The sequence below is a fragment of the Rhinolophus sinicus genome, chromosome 2 (assembly GCF_057876585.1).
Source record: "Rhinolophus sinicus isolate RSI-liver-muscle chromosome 2, RSI-T2T, whole genome shotgun sequence".
NCBI lineage: Eukaryota > Metazoa > Chordata > Mammalia > Chiroptera > Rhinolophidae > Rhinolophus > Rhinolophus sinicus.
Genome location: NC_142502.1, coordinates 123,452,456 through 123,467,265, shown reverse-complemented (window position 1 = coordinate 123,467,265; position 14,810 = coordinate 123,452,456). Strand labels below are relative to the sequence as shown.

At 41.5% G+C, this 14,810-nt stretch overlaps 1 protein-coding gene and 1 long non-coding RNA gene across 7 annotated transcripts in view; one reads left to right on the top strand and one right to left on the bottom strand.

Moving 5' to 3' along the window:
• AFF3 (ALF transcription elongation factor 3) overlaps window positions 1-14,810 on the bottom strand; it is a 545,430-nt gene that overhangs the window by 501,648 nt on the left and 28,972 nt on the right. The window contains exon 1 of one of the 6 annotated variants that reach the window (XM_088796019.1): window positions 185-318. The exons of 2 other annotated variants lie outside the window; for them this stretch is intronic. The gene's annotated coding sequence lies outside the window, so the exon portion shown is untranslated. Of the gene's footprint in view, window positions 1-73; window positions 319-14,810 lie in introns of those variants that run through there. 3 more of the 6 variants (XM_088796020.1, XM_074332378.2, XM_074332384.2) reach the window with 3 other exon arrangements.
• LOC141571581 (uncharacterized) lies at window positions 147-7,724 on the top strand. Its single transcript, XR_012496421.2, has 4 exons — window positions 147-288; window positions 617-1,802; window positions 4,621-4,735; window positions 7,177-7,724. It is a non-coding gene; the product is annotated as an uncharacterized LOC141571581 (long non-coding RNA).

Genomic DNA, 14,810 nt, shown 5'->3' with positions numbered 1-14,810 from the left:
GCGGCTCTACGAGCGGGGCGGATGGCCGGGCGGGGGTGCCCAGCGGGGATGCCGAGCGGGCCGCCCCGCGCACCTCCCGCTGCCTGGCCCGGCCCGCGCGCTCCTCCTGGTCGGCACGCTCTCCTTCCGGGCCAAGGATCCATTTGACCCATCCGTGCGCTCCGGCAGCGGGGAGGATGCAGACCTGGATTCGGTGCTGGGAAATTCCGGGCCGCCCCAGGCCCGTGAGAGTTAACTGTGCCTCCTCCAGCCGCGCCGTAAACAAACCATTTAAAATATCTGGAGTCAGTAAGTTAAGGGAAATAAAGGGGAAGCGGAGAAGACAGCTCTTCTGGCAGGACCTGCAGTTTGGCCTGCAGTGGGGGGGGGGGGGGTCCCACCACCCTCCAGCCGGCCAGTCCCTGGAAACCAAGCTCCCCACTTTTTATTTCTTACAGGGAAGGGGGCAGGCCTCTGGGTGTAGACTGCAAACTTCCCGCCCCATCTCCAGTCTGGAGAGTGGCGTATTGTCAGCTGGAAGGATGCTATAGTGTCACTGTGGCTCCTAAAACTCGAGTCCTTATTATTCTTACTTCCTTGATGTTAAAAAACACTTTCCTCTCTCTGGTTTCTATAGACGCGCTGAGAAGCCCGCATCTAGATCCGTTTCTCCAAATCCGGGAACCCTTCCTCCTTCCCAACCCTCCTGTCCTCTTGACCACAGCTCGGGGAGCCTCACTCAGGATCCCAAAGGCTTCCTGGAGAGAGCAGTGCAGAGCAGCGAAGCAGGGTCCCACCACTTGCACCTACCCCCTACCCTGCCCCACACACATACACACATACACTCCCTGCCATTGGGAGGCCTTTCTGGTACTCTCCCCTTTGTTCTTTCTCAAGAAGAGCCACTGACTGGGGCCCCTGGAAATCTAGACCCCTAGGTAGAAGGCACAGGATCCCGCCAGGGCCAAGCCCGGGAGTCACCCTCCTCACCTCCCTGAATGAGGATTAACAAACAAAGTCTGGAGAACATGGAGACGAAGAAAAGACCAATGAGAATTCCTGCCTATTTGGGGTTGGATTACAAAATACTCATCCACTCGTCTTTCCCCCAGCTCTGAAGCAGCCCTTCTTTTATTAACACCCGTAACTAACGTGCAGAATGTAAAACAGTAAATTAAGGCAGAGGGAGCTTCTACGTAGCTTGAGAAAACGGAATTGTTCTTTTACAAGCTGACAATTCCGGTCCCTAAAAGCCTCCCTCATTAGTTGAAGGTAGTACCAAGGCTACAGGAGAACAAAGAGATTCTGAACAGGAGAAAGTACAGGTGTGAAGGGCTGTCTTCCCAAATCCCTGTCCACAGTGTATTTGGAGAGAAGGAAAAAAAAAATCTGTGTTCCTAATATCTCCTTAGCATACGCTTGCGGGAAATGTTTGCTCTGGCAAAAGTGAGATGCCTGAGCCATCCAGACAGCATTCCCAGGAACAAAGGATGGGGGTGGAGGGTGGAGGAGAGGAGGGAACAGCCCCTCTCTGGAAGAACTGCAAGTTCCAACGCCTGAACAAGAAATGCATCCTGTCCCGGTGCTGGGGGCTGCAGCTGGGAAGCTTCCAGAAGCAGACCTCCCACCCCTCGCAGAGACTTGGCTCTCCTTCGCTTCCCACCACATCTGTTTATACAAAAGAGGGCTGCTGACGAACAAACAGAACCGTGTTTACTGGGAGTCCCATCCTAGACTTGAAGCTCAACATACGGATTTGTCTTCATCGTGGAGGCTGAAGATAAATAGATATTCCCAGGAAAGAAAAGAGAAAGCATTGGAGGGTATGGAGCTGGTGGAGGGGTTGACTCATAAAAGGCTTCTCCCCAAAAGCCATGTAGTAATGGGGAGATTTATATTTGAACCTAAACATGGTGCCTTGTGTTAATACATTAGTGTTTTTGAACCTAAAGCGCTTTCACTGTGGGTATTTACTTTTTTTTTTCCATCAGAAATAGCTCCTATTTTCTTTTGGGGGCCTCTAGCATGGGAGAAGTTGCATTGGTACTTTTATCCCCAGTGTATGTTTTTGTGTAGCATGTCCAGTTGGAGAATAGAGCCTTAGAAGAAACCCAAATAGTTGTAGATACCATTTTTACTAAGTTGTCTTGGAAATAAATCTAAATGAATAGTATTTACAAGTAAAATGTATAACATTAATGACAGCCTTTATAGGGAGGTCTTTATTATTATTATTATCTGGTTTATTAAGATGGTCACATCATTCTCCAGCCCCTAAGTACCCTCACCAAAACAAGTATTTAATCTGGTTGTCAAATTTTTAAATCCTTAATACAAAGCAAAAAAGGGGGGCGGGACTTGGACTTCTTGGAATTAGAATGTCAGAACTAAAGGGGAAGAATTTTTGTAAAGGAGTAAGAGACTATCTAAATTAAAAATAAAAACGGGTGTTTCCTATGAAGCTGATGAAGGGCCTATGCACACTAACGGCCTTGAGACTTGAACAACTTTTCTCCTGAGACAGATCTGGCAATTCTGCAGACACTGAGTGAAACCACCCAGTTCCCAAGAGGTGTGGGGTAGACAGCTCCGTGAGGGGAGCTGCTGGCTTCCTAGGTCAGGTCTGTTTGTTTAGGTGAAAAAAGTCTACAAAGGAAAGGGACTAAGGAATGATTCCTGCTTAGTCTGGGGTATGCGTACAAGTGCATTTAGCAGGGGCTCCACTCACACCCCCTAAACCTGAATTGGAATCCTCCTAAGTAGACCCAGAAGCAAATCTATGGCGTCCAACTAAAATCTCCTTTTGGCTATGAATGGAGAGAAGAGAGCTTGCATGGCTTTATTTATTCATGCCTTATTCTAAAGACATGGGTGCAACTCAGAGGTCGCCTTTGTGACCAGGTGGGGGTTTTCCTTTTCTAATCCCAACATTCCCCTAGAAAAAGATGTTTGGCCAAAAGCCAGCTGCGCAGGTGGTCTTGCTGGAAGGTGATGGGAGCCTCCACTCCACCTCCAGCATGGTTTGTCACTACACCTTCTTTCCTGTTCCAGCCAGGCTGCTTCTCCTTCCAGAGGCTTCTTGGGTGTTTGTAACTGTATCTACAGATTGCAGGATAAGCTCTCTAGGCTTTCTGCTTGCAAATTACATGCTAATATGTCGAGCCCCAGGACAGCTTCGGTTTTGATGCACCTGGGAACTCTAATGTCTTCAGGCCTCTGCCTCTCCATTGGTATCTCAGAGTGGTTCTAGCCTGGGATCGAGGTGCCTTTCTGTTTCTATTTTTTTCATCATTCACCAGGTCCTGAGCAGATGGTGTGGCTGTGCTGGCTGTCATCACTCCTCCTATGTTTCCATGGAAACATGGGGCATAGGGACCATCTCTGCCTTGGGCTCTCTGACAGTATCCTCCGGCAAGAACTTCAGCACTCTGGCCCCCTCCCCCTTGTCTGCCCACGTCCTGGAGAGTTGGAGAATGTTGTGGGTCATTCCAGGGATCATCTAAGCACACGTTCCCCACAAATGGTTGTGAAGTGACCAGGAAAGGGGCTGGGGTGGGGCATGCCTGTCCCCCCATCATATGGCTAAGGCCGATTTGCAATGGTGGCATATTTGAACTATTTGCCACTCAGCCAGCTTCCATAATGGCTGATTATCACCCAGATGTCAAGAGATGCTTCTAAGGTTGCATGTGCTCATCACGCAACAGATACTTAATGAGCGTAAGGGTGTTACTGGTGTTTCACCCTTTCACTGAGATTCTGCCCCCTCCACCTGCGTTTCTTTTCTTTTTTTTCTTTTTTTTTTTTTTTTTTTGTACAAAACCAGGTTTTCCCTAAGGAATGCACCTTCCTCAAAGTTTCTAATGTCCTCCTGCCTACATAATTCACTTATATAGCCACTACGGCATTAATTAGATTCAGAAGTCCATGGAAACAGCAGAGCTGGGCAGGGTCAGAGGCCAGACAGGGCAAAGAAAAGAATGAGGAAAATGACCCTTGGGAGAGGGCAAGGAAGTGGAGGGAAATGTTTCATGCCATTCAAGTAGCAGATGAGACAAAGATAATTTCAAAATGTGATCAACTACCATAATGCTGTTGCAAGAATTAAAGTAATGTTCAATTAAAGTGTTCTTTAAAAAAAAAAAAAGATCTAGTATAAGAATTCCATGCATGTCTTTGGTGGCAGTTCCTCCTCACACAGCTGGTATGAAAGACTAGCGTTTGAAGCTCACCACGTTTTTAAAAAGTACAAGAAACAAATGCATGAAGCTGCCGACACAGGCCATTCACATAAGTGCACCAGAAAAGTATTTCCTATCGCAGATCGTGTATTTTGTGCCATGCTGATTTACTTTGGGGATAATCCCATTATTTGTGATATGAGAAGATCCCTTGGTGCTGGTAACAAGAACCAAGCATCCTGACTTAACACTTAATACCCCCACTGGCTCTTTGTTGTGCTTCTTCAAGGTGCGCATGGGCCATCGTGCAAGATTCAAGGACTCAGAACCTGTAACTAATCGTGGTGACAGCAAACATTTCTATGTTATGATGTGCTGGGTACTGTTCTATCAACTCCATTTATTCTCCCTGCAACTACTGTTTTAGATTTACATTGCTGCCATTGTTTTCATTTTACAGGTGAGTAAACTAAGGAACAGCTAAGTGTCACCTACCAAAGCATGGCAGAGTGGGCATTGGATCGAGCAGCCACAATACCACAGCACCTCTCACAGCTTTTTATCTATAGCACTGGGTAAGCACCCATGCCTGCGGGCACTTAAATGATGAACGCAATACAGACCTAATCAGAAGATGAGAGAGAGCCCTCTACCTCTCTCTGTACAATCCTCCTTCCTCTAGTTTTGACACCAGCGCTCTGCCATACCACACCTGGAGGAAGGCACTAATTCCTTCAAATGTTGGTGTTCTCCTCTGTAACATGAGAAGGCTGGGCTGGACATTCTTTGTCTCTGTCAGTTCTAAAAAGGTTGGAGTTCTGTTTTCAGTTGCCTCTTCTGTGCCTGTACCAGACAGAAATTCCTAGAGTACGTCAGGAGAGCCATCTATCTTGTTTCAAGATAGGACCTTCTACTCAGCTTAAACAAATCTCAAGGTATTGATTGGTCTGTTCCAAAGAGGAGTGCTTGTTCTTTTAAGTGTTAACAGCCAGCAAGACCACAATGTCCAGGAGAAGGTCTGGGAGGAAGCTTAAATCTGGGAGGAAACGTGGGGGAAAGTCACAACATGACTGTGAGTGTCAGACTTTTCTCTATGGCGGCACCAGAGAGTATTTAAGTATGCAGCTGATAACCTCCGTGAGACCCCTGGAGGACACTGTAGTTGTGAGTGGCTCAACTATGGCTCACAGCCTGAAGACAGAAACTTCCTAATTATATCGCATGGACTTAAACATTGAAGGGCCAAGGGCAGCCCTGTAAGAGCCTCACCAGGTCTTTCAGATAGAGGTAGGGTTTCCGGGCGGGAATTCTCACCCGTTCTCAGGAATTTTTTCACTTTCCCGTTCCTTAATCCGGAGATATAAACTGTTTTCTGTTCTCCGTGATGAATTGTTTCCACAAAGTGACAGCCGATACTACCAGCCACCTGCGTTCAAGGAGCCGATTTTCCCAATTTCCTGACCAACTTTTCTTGGGATTCGGGAATGGGAAAGTGAAAAAATTCACAAGAATGGGCGAGAATTCCCACCCGGAAACCCTAGGTAGAAGTATCTCCTACAACTCAAAGTCCGTAGTGGAGATCCTCCAGTCCAGAAAAAGAAGAAACAGAGGGCAGAATCTATCTCAGCAGAAGCCTGAAACACATAGGTGATGGCAGTCACAGATGGTTACCTAACCAATATCCATCCACCCTCTTTACTAACAATCCCTGAGTTTGGTATATCTTCAGGTTCAGCAAGAACCAAACATGTAACACAGTTTGGTTCAATGAGACCATAAACTTAAGTCAGCTGGAATTTCCTGGAAAGTTTTGCTTTCCTGGAATAGGCACCACCCCTTCGTCTACGTCACTTCCTTCTTCTTTCTGTCCAGAATGCAACTGAAGGCCTGAGGTAGCTCAGCCATCTTGGACCTTGCAGGCAAAAACCACAGTCTAAAATTGGCAGATCTGAAGTTAAAGGGAGACTACGTCCTTGATGGTTTCTTCACACAATTGTACCACCTTTCAACCACCTATCTAGCTCTAGACTTTTGGGAACAAAATAAGACACTATTTGGCTGAGCCACGGTAGTCATGTTTCGATTATCACTGGCGGAGGAGTCCTGATCCCTCCAGTGTGCCCTGCACACTGCCACATACAGTCAGGTCTACCAGATGTCCCAGGCTCGTGCCCCTGCAGGGGCAACACTGCAAACATAAATAAATAAGTAACTGTGATTTGGAAGTTCTATGTTTGCTTTCTTAAATATCATCTTGCCTTCTGTGTTCACCGCAATTGTAAGAAAGTCAACTAATAAGAAACCCATGTTTCATTGTTTGAAGATTGATTAATGTGGCTCCAGCATTTTTGAATATTCCACATTAATAATTCTTTCTTTATGTTCATATTATTTATTAACCTGATTAAGTTACTGTTACATCCTCACAGGGACACTAGAAGATCTCATTTCTGGAAAAGAGTGCAGGAATAATAATAGTCAGCCTTTCTTGTGTTTGCCACATACACAAAAATATGCATGTTGCAGACCCTGTCATTGTTTCTACTAATAAACTAATTACCACTGTATGAAGCTGATTTACTTCAGAAGGAGTTTAGAAAACAACTAATTAAGTACAGTATTTTGAAATATAAACTGCATTATAGGGTTAGAACCCTATAATAAAATAACAGAAGCTTGAAAGTCAAGAGAAACCAGAGAGACTCTCTTTAGCTAACCTCCTACCCAGTGCAAGAATTCTGTCTCTATCAGCCCTCATACGCCCAGCCTACACAGTAACATTTCTAGTGATAGGTAGCTCGCTGTCTCAAAAAACTTCCTACTCCAATCTTAAGGAGCTCAGCTCTGACTGGAACATTCTTCCTTATATGTAAGAATCCCAAATTGATCTTCCTATGATTTCCTAGCACATCACTGGCTTACCACAAGCATCCCATCAGTGCCCAGTTTCACTCAATTCCTTCTCTCGGTCCTCCATGTAATGAGACTGTTCACCTCAAGTGCTTTCCTTTGACAGAGAGAATTCCTTCTGCAGTTGGGAATTCTATACAGAGAAGAGGAGCCAGTCTCCTAAGAAGTACCACACGGACAGGGGAACAAGAGACACCCCCAACTTCTTCCCACGGGGAGCTGGTTTCTTGGGGGAAGGGAGTTTCACAAAGAAGCTGGAGCTGGCCTCAAGAAGGAACACGCCCACCACACGATAAGGAGTAAGGACACGCCTCAAAAGGAAGATACTGCCCTGCTGGTTCTCAAGGTAGAAGTTGAACAGTGGGGGCGGGGAGTGCAAAGTGGGAGCCCAGATCATGTCAGGAGGATGAGAGCAAGGACAGGAAGAGTCCTGATTAAAGCTCTGAGTCCAAGGTCAGGCCCACTCCTAAAGAAGGTCAGCAGCTCTTTCAAGGGATGATTCTCAGTGTTTTTCCAAAGCTCAAACTCTCCTGTGATGCTTATTATAATTCTATGTTCTTGGCACAGACAGTTACATTTTTATGAATTTAGCATTACTTTCTTCCATTCTCTAGACAACAGTATGAGGTTTATTAAAACATCATGGAAAATTCATACTCTTGGGCCTGAGTGAGTGTCAGCCCACATTGCCATGTTGTCATCCTGTCATCCTGCTTTGAAGAATGCAATCTCAAGTCAGGGATGAAGTCACTGGGGGTACCCACCCAAGCCCAAGTCTAAGAGGCCACTATGAGATCGCAACAATCACATCGATTTTTTTTTTAACTGAGAAAACATTAATGAGTACCTCATACATGCCAATCAGTGAGTTAAGAAATAAGAAGAGAGAAAGAAATCAAACTAAGTTTGAACACCCACAGTCCAAACGATAATGCACATATACCTTCATTCACTTACTTGTTAATGGCTTGAATACATATTTATTGAGCCAGGTATGTGCTCAGAACTCAGCTAGGCCCTCGGGCCACCATAAGGGAAACAGACCCGGGGCACCGATTATATGATTAGTGCTACGATGAAGGAATTGCAAGCACTCAAGGAGATCTGTCTAGAAGGAATGGCTGACTTATATGCCAAGTCAAGAACTGATTTATCCAGAATATGGTGGGTGGGAGAGAATGGAAGGTAAGACCAAATCCCACGTGCCATACTGTTACTGGCTAGGGCAGAGGTGGCTTCAGAACCATAGGAACAAGGGCCAGTGGGCAGTGACTTCTGCCTGAGGTGCTCTTAAAGGGTTCGATGCAGAAGATGACATCTGGGATGGGTCTAAAAGAATGAGAGCCAAAGGGACAGTGGGCAGTGGTGACAGAAGAGCATTCCAGACAGAAAGAAAAGCACACGAGAGAGCCCAGAGGCATGAGGCATGTCACATTCCAGTGACAGAGAAGTTTCCACGTGGTCAGAGTGGTGCCTTGGGGTGGGCGGTGGTTGGAGTTGCCGGCCATATTCAGTGTGGGAGCAGGAGGTTGGGGCCAGATGCTAACAAACCCCGTTTTGCTGTTGTGAAAACATCTAAAGTGAGCAGGAAATGAACGGGAGAGATTCAGTAGAGCAGTCAGTGAACACCCAGCTGCCAAACCCAGGGGCACAACTGAGAGCTAAAAAGAGGAAATGGTTTCTGAGAAACCAGAGAAAGGATTTCACAGGGCACTCAGCCCAGAGGTTTGACCTTCTGGGTTGTAAAATCCAGCAAGACTGTAACCCTCCTACCCTCAGCCCAGGGGTGGCCACCATCATTGGCGGGGCCCAGAGCAAAATGAAAATATATAGCCCCTCGTGCATAAACTATCAAGAATTTCAAAATGATGACAGCAGAACATTAAACCAAGCGCAAAACCATTCCAAGTGTGGGGCCCCGTGTGACTGCGTAGGTGGCACGTCCATGAAACTGGGGCTGCTGAGGTGTTTTGTGCTAAGGGGCACCTCTGCACGAACAGGGTGAGTGTTTGCAACACACTAACTCCCTGCAGCCTGGTGTCCAAGGACGGGTTAGACAGCACATGCAGAGGGCAACACTGCCCTCTTACAGTCTGTACCACGCAAGTCACCCCTGCACTTGAGTTTGTGCCAAAATGGAAAGCTTCTGTTTTTCCTGATCATACTGAAAATATACACAAAGACAATTCAAGTCATGCACAGCAGTATGTGACAGGGGAAAACTTTAAATTACCATAAGTAGTACTTTCCAACTTTCCCCTTTTTATAAGAGTGAGTCCTCAACACGCTTTCTGTTTGGTAGGCGAGGTGATGATAGAGACGTAAGTTAGGGAAACTGAGGGAAGGGGGAAATTGTTCTGTAAACAAAAAATCCAGGAGTACAGGAAGAAATGAAGAGCTAGGCCAGAGAGGGAAGGGAAGGGAAGGGGCATCAGCTGCTGGGAGGAGAATTTAGGGAAAGACAGAAATCTCTAAATGGGATTTCAGAAAGTTTTGCAATATGATGTAATCACATTCTCTATCCTCCTTATGAGGCTTAAATAAAAAACTGCATTGCTCATCAAAGTTTAGGGAGGCAGGGAGGGAGAGAGAAAGAGAGACCCTGACTCAGAGAAAGCCATCACACAAGTGGCCAGAGAAAGGTGACTCTTCTGGCCCTGACCCAAGACGTTTTCTTCAGTGACCCTGTCATTTCCATTGATCTATTCACCTATCCTTGGGTTAGTTGCACATTTTTAATTACTGTAGCTTTATAACCAATGTTGATGGCTGGTAGAGCCACTTACTGCCACCTTGTTCTGCATTAAGATAATCTTCTATTCCTTGCTGTTTGTTTTTTATTATCATTTTGGAATCAGCTTCTCAAGTTTCACACACATATGCACACACACACATGCACACAAGAAAACCTGTTAGCAGTTTGAGAGAAATTGCTTTGACTATGTAGAACAGTTTGGGGAGAAGATGCCAGCAGTTTTGACTCTTTTGATCCATAAACATGCTACATCCCTCTATTTATGTAGTTTTCTCTTTACTTCTATCAATAAAGTTCATTATTCTTCTGCATCGAAATCTTGCATATCATTTTTTAGATTTTTTTTTTCTCTAGGTATTTGATTAAAACAACCTACTCAAATAATTTGTCTATAATTTTATTTCCTATGCACACAACGATCCAATAATACCATATGAATGATGGCTGCTTTTGTTCCCCTTCTGCAATCCTTACACCTTTAGTTTCCTGTTTTCACTTGCCAGCAGAACTCGAAACACAATTTTGAGTAGAAGCAGTAATGGGCAAGCTTGTCTTAGTCCTGATTTCAAAACTAGGAATTTTTGGTAGGCTCTTTACCAGATTAGGCAATTTCCCATCTACTCCTGGCTTGTTAATAAATAAAGTTAATAAATTAACTCCTGGCTTGTTAATAAATAAATTATTATTTTGTTTATTAGAATCATGGGTTGATGCTGAATTTTATAAAATGTTTTCTATGGCCTGTTGAGATAATTCTATTTGACTCCTTTTTTTCTATGCATGGTTAATGTAGGAACTACACTGATTGATTTTCAAGTCAAACCAGCCTTGTACTCATGGCATAAACACAACTCCATGGTGATGCATTACTTTTTATATATTTATTGCTCGATTCACTGTGCTTCTTTTTGAGTGTGTGTGGGGGATGTCTGTACCAATGGTCGTGAATAAATGACTTTTCTTACTTTGAAGTGACCTTGTTAGCTTTTATTAAGAAAGCCCCTCCTCGAAAATGAATTGGGGAGATTTACCTCTTTTTCTTTTTATTCTCTGGGTTTGTTTGTGTAATAGTGGCATGATTTCTTCTCTAATTATTTAGTGGTATTCACCAGCAAAGTCATCAGGGCCTAGAGTTTTATTTGAAGGAATATTCTAAATTATAGGTTCAATTTTAATACTTTTAAGTATATTTTCTGTCAATTTGGGTAAGTTGTGTTCTTCTAGAAAGGTATCCAAATCATGAAAATTTTCATATTGATTGCCATAGTTATGATACTTACTTCATATCTCCTGTTATCTTTAGGATCCACAGTTATCCCATTTTGCATTCCTTACAACCCTTAGTTATGGCTTCTCTCCCTCTCTCTCTTTTGAAATCAATCTCACCAGCACTCAGTTCTCTTAGCAAATTTAGTTATACAATACATTGTTATCAACTATAGTCACCAAGTTATACAATAGATCCTCAAACCTCATTCACCTTATAACTGAAAGTTTGTATCCGTTTACCAAACTTCCCTATTTCCCCCACCCCTGATACTACTCTATTTCTATGTTTTGTGTTTGGTTTTATATTCCATTTATAAGTAATATCAAGCAGTATTTGTCTTTATCTGGCTTATTTTATGTAGTCTAATGCCTTCCAGGTTCATGCGATCACAAATGACAGGATTTCCTTTTTATTTAAGGCTGAATAATATGTCATTGTACATATATACAACATCTTCTTGATCCACTGATGGACATTTAGGTTGTTTCCATACCTTGGCTGTTGTGAATAATGCAGCAATGAGTATGGGAATACAGATATCTCTTCAAGGCAATGGTTTTGTTTCCTTTGGATAAATACCTAGAAATGGAATTACTGGATCATATGGTAATTCTATTTTTAATTTCTTAAGGAACCTCCATACTGCTTTCCATAGTGACTGCACCAGTTTATACTCCCACCAACAGTGCACAAGGGTTCCCTTTTCTCCACATCCTTGCCAGCATTTGTCATCTCTTTATCTTTTTGATAACAGCCCTTCTAATAGGTGTGATATCTCCTGATTTGCGTTTAGTTTGCATTTTCCTGATGATTTGTGATGTACCTCTTTGCTATCTGTAGGTCTTTTTAGGAAAAATGTCCACTCAGGCGTTTTGCCCATTTTTAAAATTGAGCTATTTGGGTTTTTGGTATTGGGTTGTATGGGTTCCTTATATATTTTGGATATTAACCCCTTATCGAATAGATGGTTTGCAAATATTTTGTCCCATTCCAGTGTTTGCCTTTTCATTCTGTTGGTGGTTTCCTTTGCGAAGCAGAAGCTTTTTAGTTTGCTGTAGTCCCATTTGTTTATTTAGGTTTTTGTTGCCTTTACTCTTCGAGTCAAATCCAAAAACTCACTGCCAAGACCAATGTCAAGGAGCTTACCTCCTATGTTTTCTTTTAGGAGTTTTATGGTTTCAGATCTTATGTTCAAGTCTTTACTCCATTTTGACTTGATTTTTGTGTAGGATATAAGCGAGGGGTTCAGTTTCACTCTTTTGCATATGGCTATCCAGTTTTTATGACATTTATCAAAGAAGCTATCTTTTACTATTATATATTCTTGGCTCCTTTGTACAAAATTAATTGACCATATATGCATGGGTTTATTTCTGGGCTCTCTATTCTATTTTACTGATCTATGTGTTTGTTTTTATGCCAAATATCATTCTGTTTTGATTACTATAACTTTGTAATATAGTTTTAAATCAGGGAGTGTGATGCCTCCAGATTTGTTCTTTGTCAAGATCGCTTTGGCTATTTGGAGTCTTTCGTGGTTCTTTACAAATTTAGGATAGTTTTTTTCTATTTCTGTGAAAAATGCCATTGGAATTTTTATAGATATTGTGTTGAATATGTAGATCACTTTGGGTAGTATGAACACGTTAAATGAAAATCCATGAAAACATAATATCTTCCCATTTTTTGTACCTTCTTCAATTACTTTTATCAATGTTGCATAGTTTTCAGGGCATAGATCTTTCACCTCCTCAGTTAAATTTGTTCTTAAGTATTTTATTTTTTATTTAATGTAGGATTATGAAATATAATAAAATAATTAGTTGAGGAAAACCCAAAAACACTATGATAAACTATATACAGGTGTCCTACCTAATACTTCATAAGCATAGATTGCTAATTACCTATTCTTGACTAATTTGTAATCTCTTAACATCATTTATTTTTTTACATTTCACTCATTCAACAAATATTTATTAAATGCTTATTATGTGCTACCTTATTCTTTTGAGGCTATTGTAAATTGAATTATTTTCATCATTTCTCTTTCTGGTAGCTCATTGTTAGTGTACAGAAATGCAACTGAGTTTTGTATATTGAATTTGTATCTTGCAACTTTTCTGAACTTGTTATTAGTTCTAACAGTTTTGGGATTTTGTTTTTGTTTTGTTTGTTTGTTTGTTTGTTTTGGTGGAGTCTTTGGGGTCTTCTGTATAGCATACCATGTCACACACCAAGAGCAACAGTTTTATTTCTTCCTTTCCAATTGGGATATCTTTTATTTCTTTTTCTTACCTAATTGTTCTGGCTAAGACTTCCAGTAGTATGTTGAATAAAAGTGGAAAGAGTGGGTATTCTTTTCTTGCTCCTGATCTTAAAGGAAAAGATTTCAGCTTTTCACCATTCAGTATATTAGTGGGCTTGTCATATTATATATGGCCTTTATTATGTTGAGGTACATTCCTACTATAACCAGTTGTTGAGAGTTTTTATATGAAAGGTTGCTAAATTATATTAAGTCCTTTTTCTCCATCTATTGAAATTATCTTATTTTTATCTTTTATTCTGTTCATATGGTATACCTCAATTGATTTATGGATGTTGAACCATCTTTGCATTCCTGGAATAAATCCCACTTGATCATGGTGTATGATCATTTAATGTACTGGTGATTTGGTTTGCTAATATTTTGTTAATGACTTTTGCATCCATCAGGGATATTGACCTGTAATTTTCTATTCTTATAGTGTTGTCTGGCTTTGCTAATCAGGGTAACGCTGACTTCATAAAATGAGTTTGGAAGTCTCACTTCTTCTTTAGTTTTTCGGAAGAGTTTGAGAAAGATTGGTATTAATTATTTAAATGTTTGGCAGACTTCACCAGTGAAACCACCTGATGATGGAATTTTGTTTGTTAGATGTTTGAATACTGATTCAATCTCCTTATTAGCAATTTGTCCTTTAGGTTTTCTATTTATGATTCAGTCTTACAGGTTATGTGTTTCTCTAAATTTATCCATTTCTTCTAAGTTATCTAATTTATTGGTGTATAATTGGACACAGTGATAGCTTACGATCCTTTGTATTTATGTAATAACCATTGTAATATTTCCTCTTTCATCTATAATTTTATTTGAGTACTTTCTCTTTTTTCGTAGTAAGTCTTGCTAAAGGTTTGTCTAATTTGTTTATTTTTTTAAAAATCTTTTACTTTCATTGATCTGTTCTATTGTCTTTTTCATCTCTATCTCATTTCTGCTTTGATATTTGTTTCCTTCCTTCTAATAATTTGGGCTTAGTCTGTTCTTTTTCTAGTTCTTTGATGGTAAAGTTCAGTTTTTATTTCCTCAATGTAGGCATCTATCACTACTCTGAATTCAGTAAGTGTTTTGTTTTCAGTTTAATGTCACGAGACTTTTTTTTTCCTTCTTTGACCCACTGGTGTTTCGGTACACTATTGTTTAATCTCCATATATTTGTGAATTTTTCAGTTTTCTTCTTGTAAATGATTTCTAGATTTATACGATTGTGGTCAGATAAGATGTTTGATATGATTTTAATCTTCTTAAATTTATTAAGGCTTGTTTTGCAGATTAACATGTGATTTATCCTGGAGAATGTTTTGTGTGTACTTGTGAAAGATGTACATTCTGCTGCTGTTGGATGAAATAGTCTATAAATATCTGTTAGGTACTTTTGATCTAACATATAGTTTA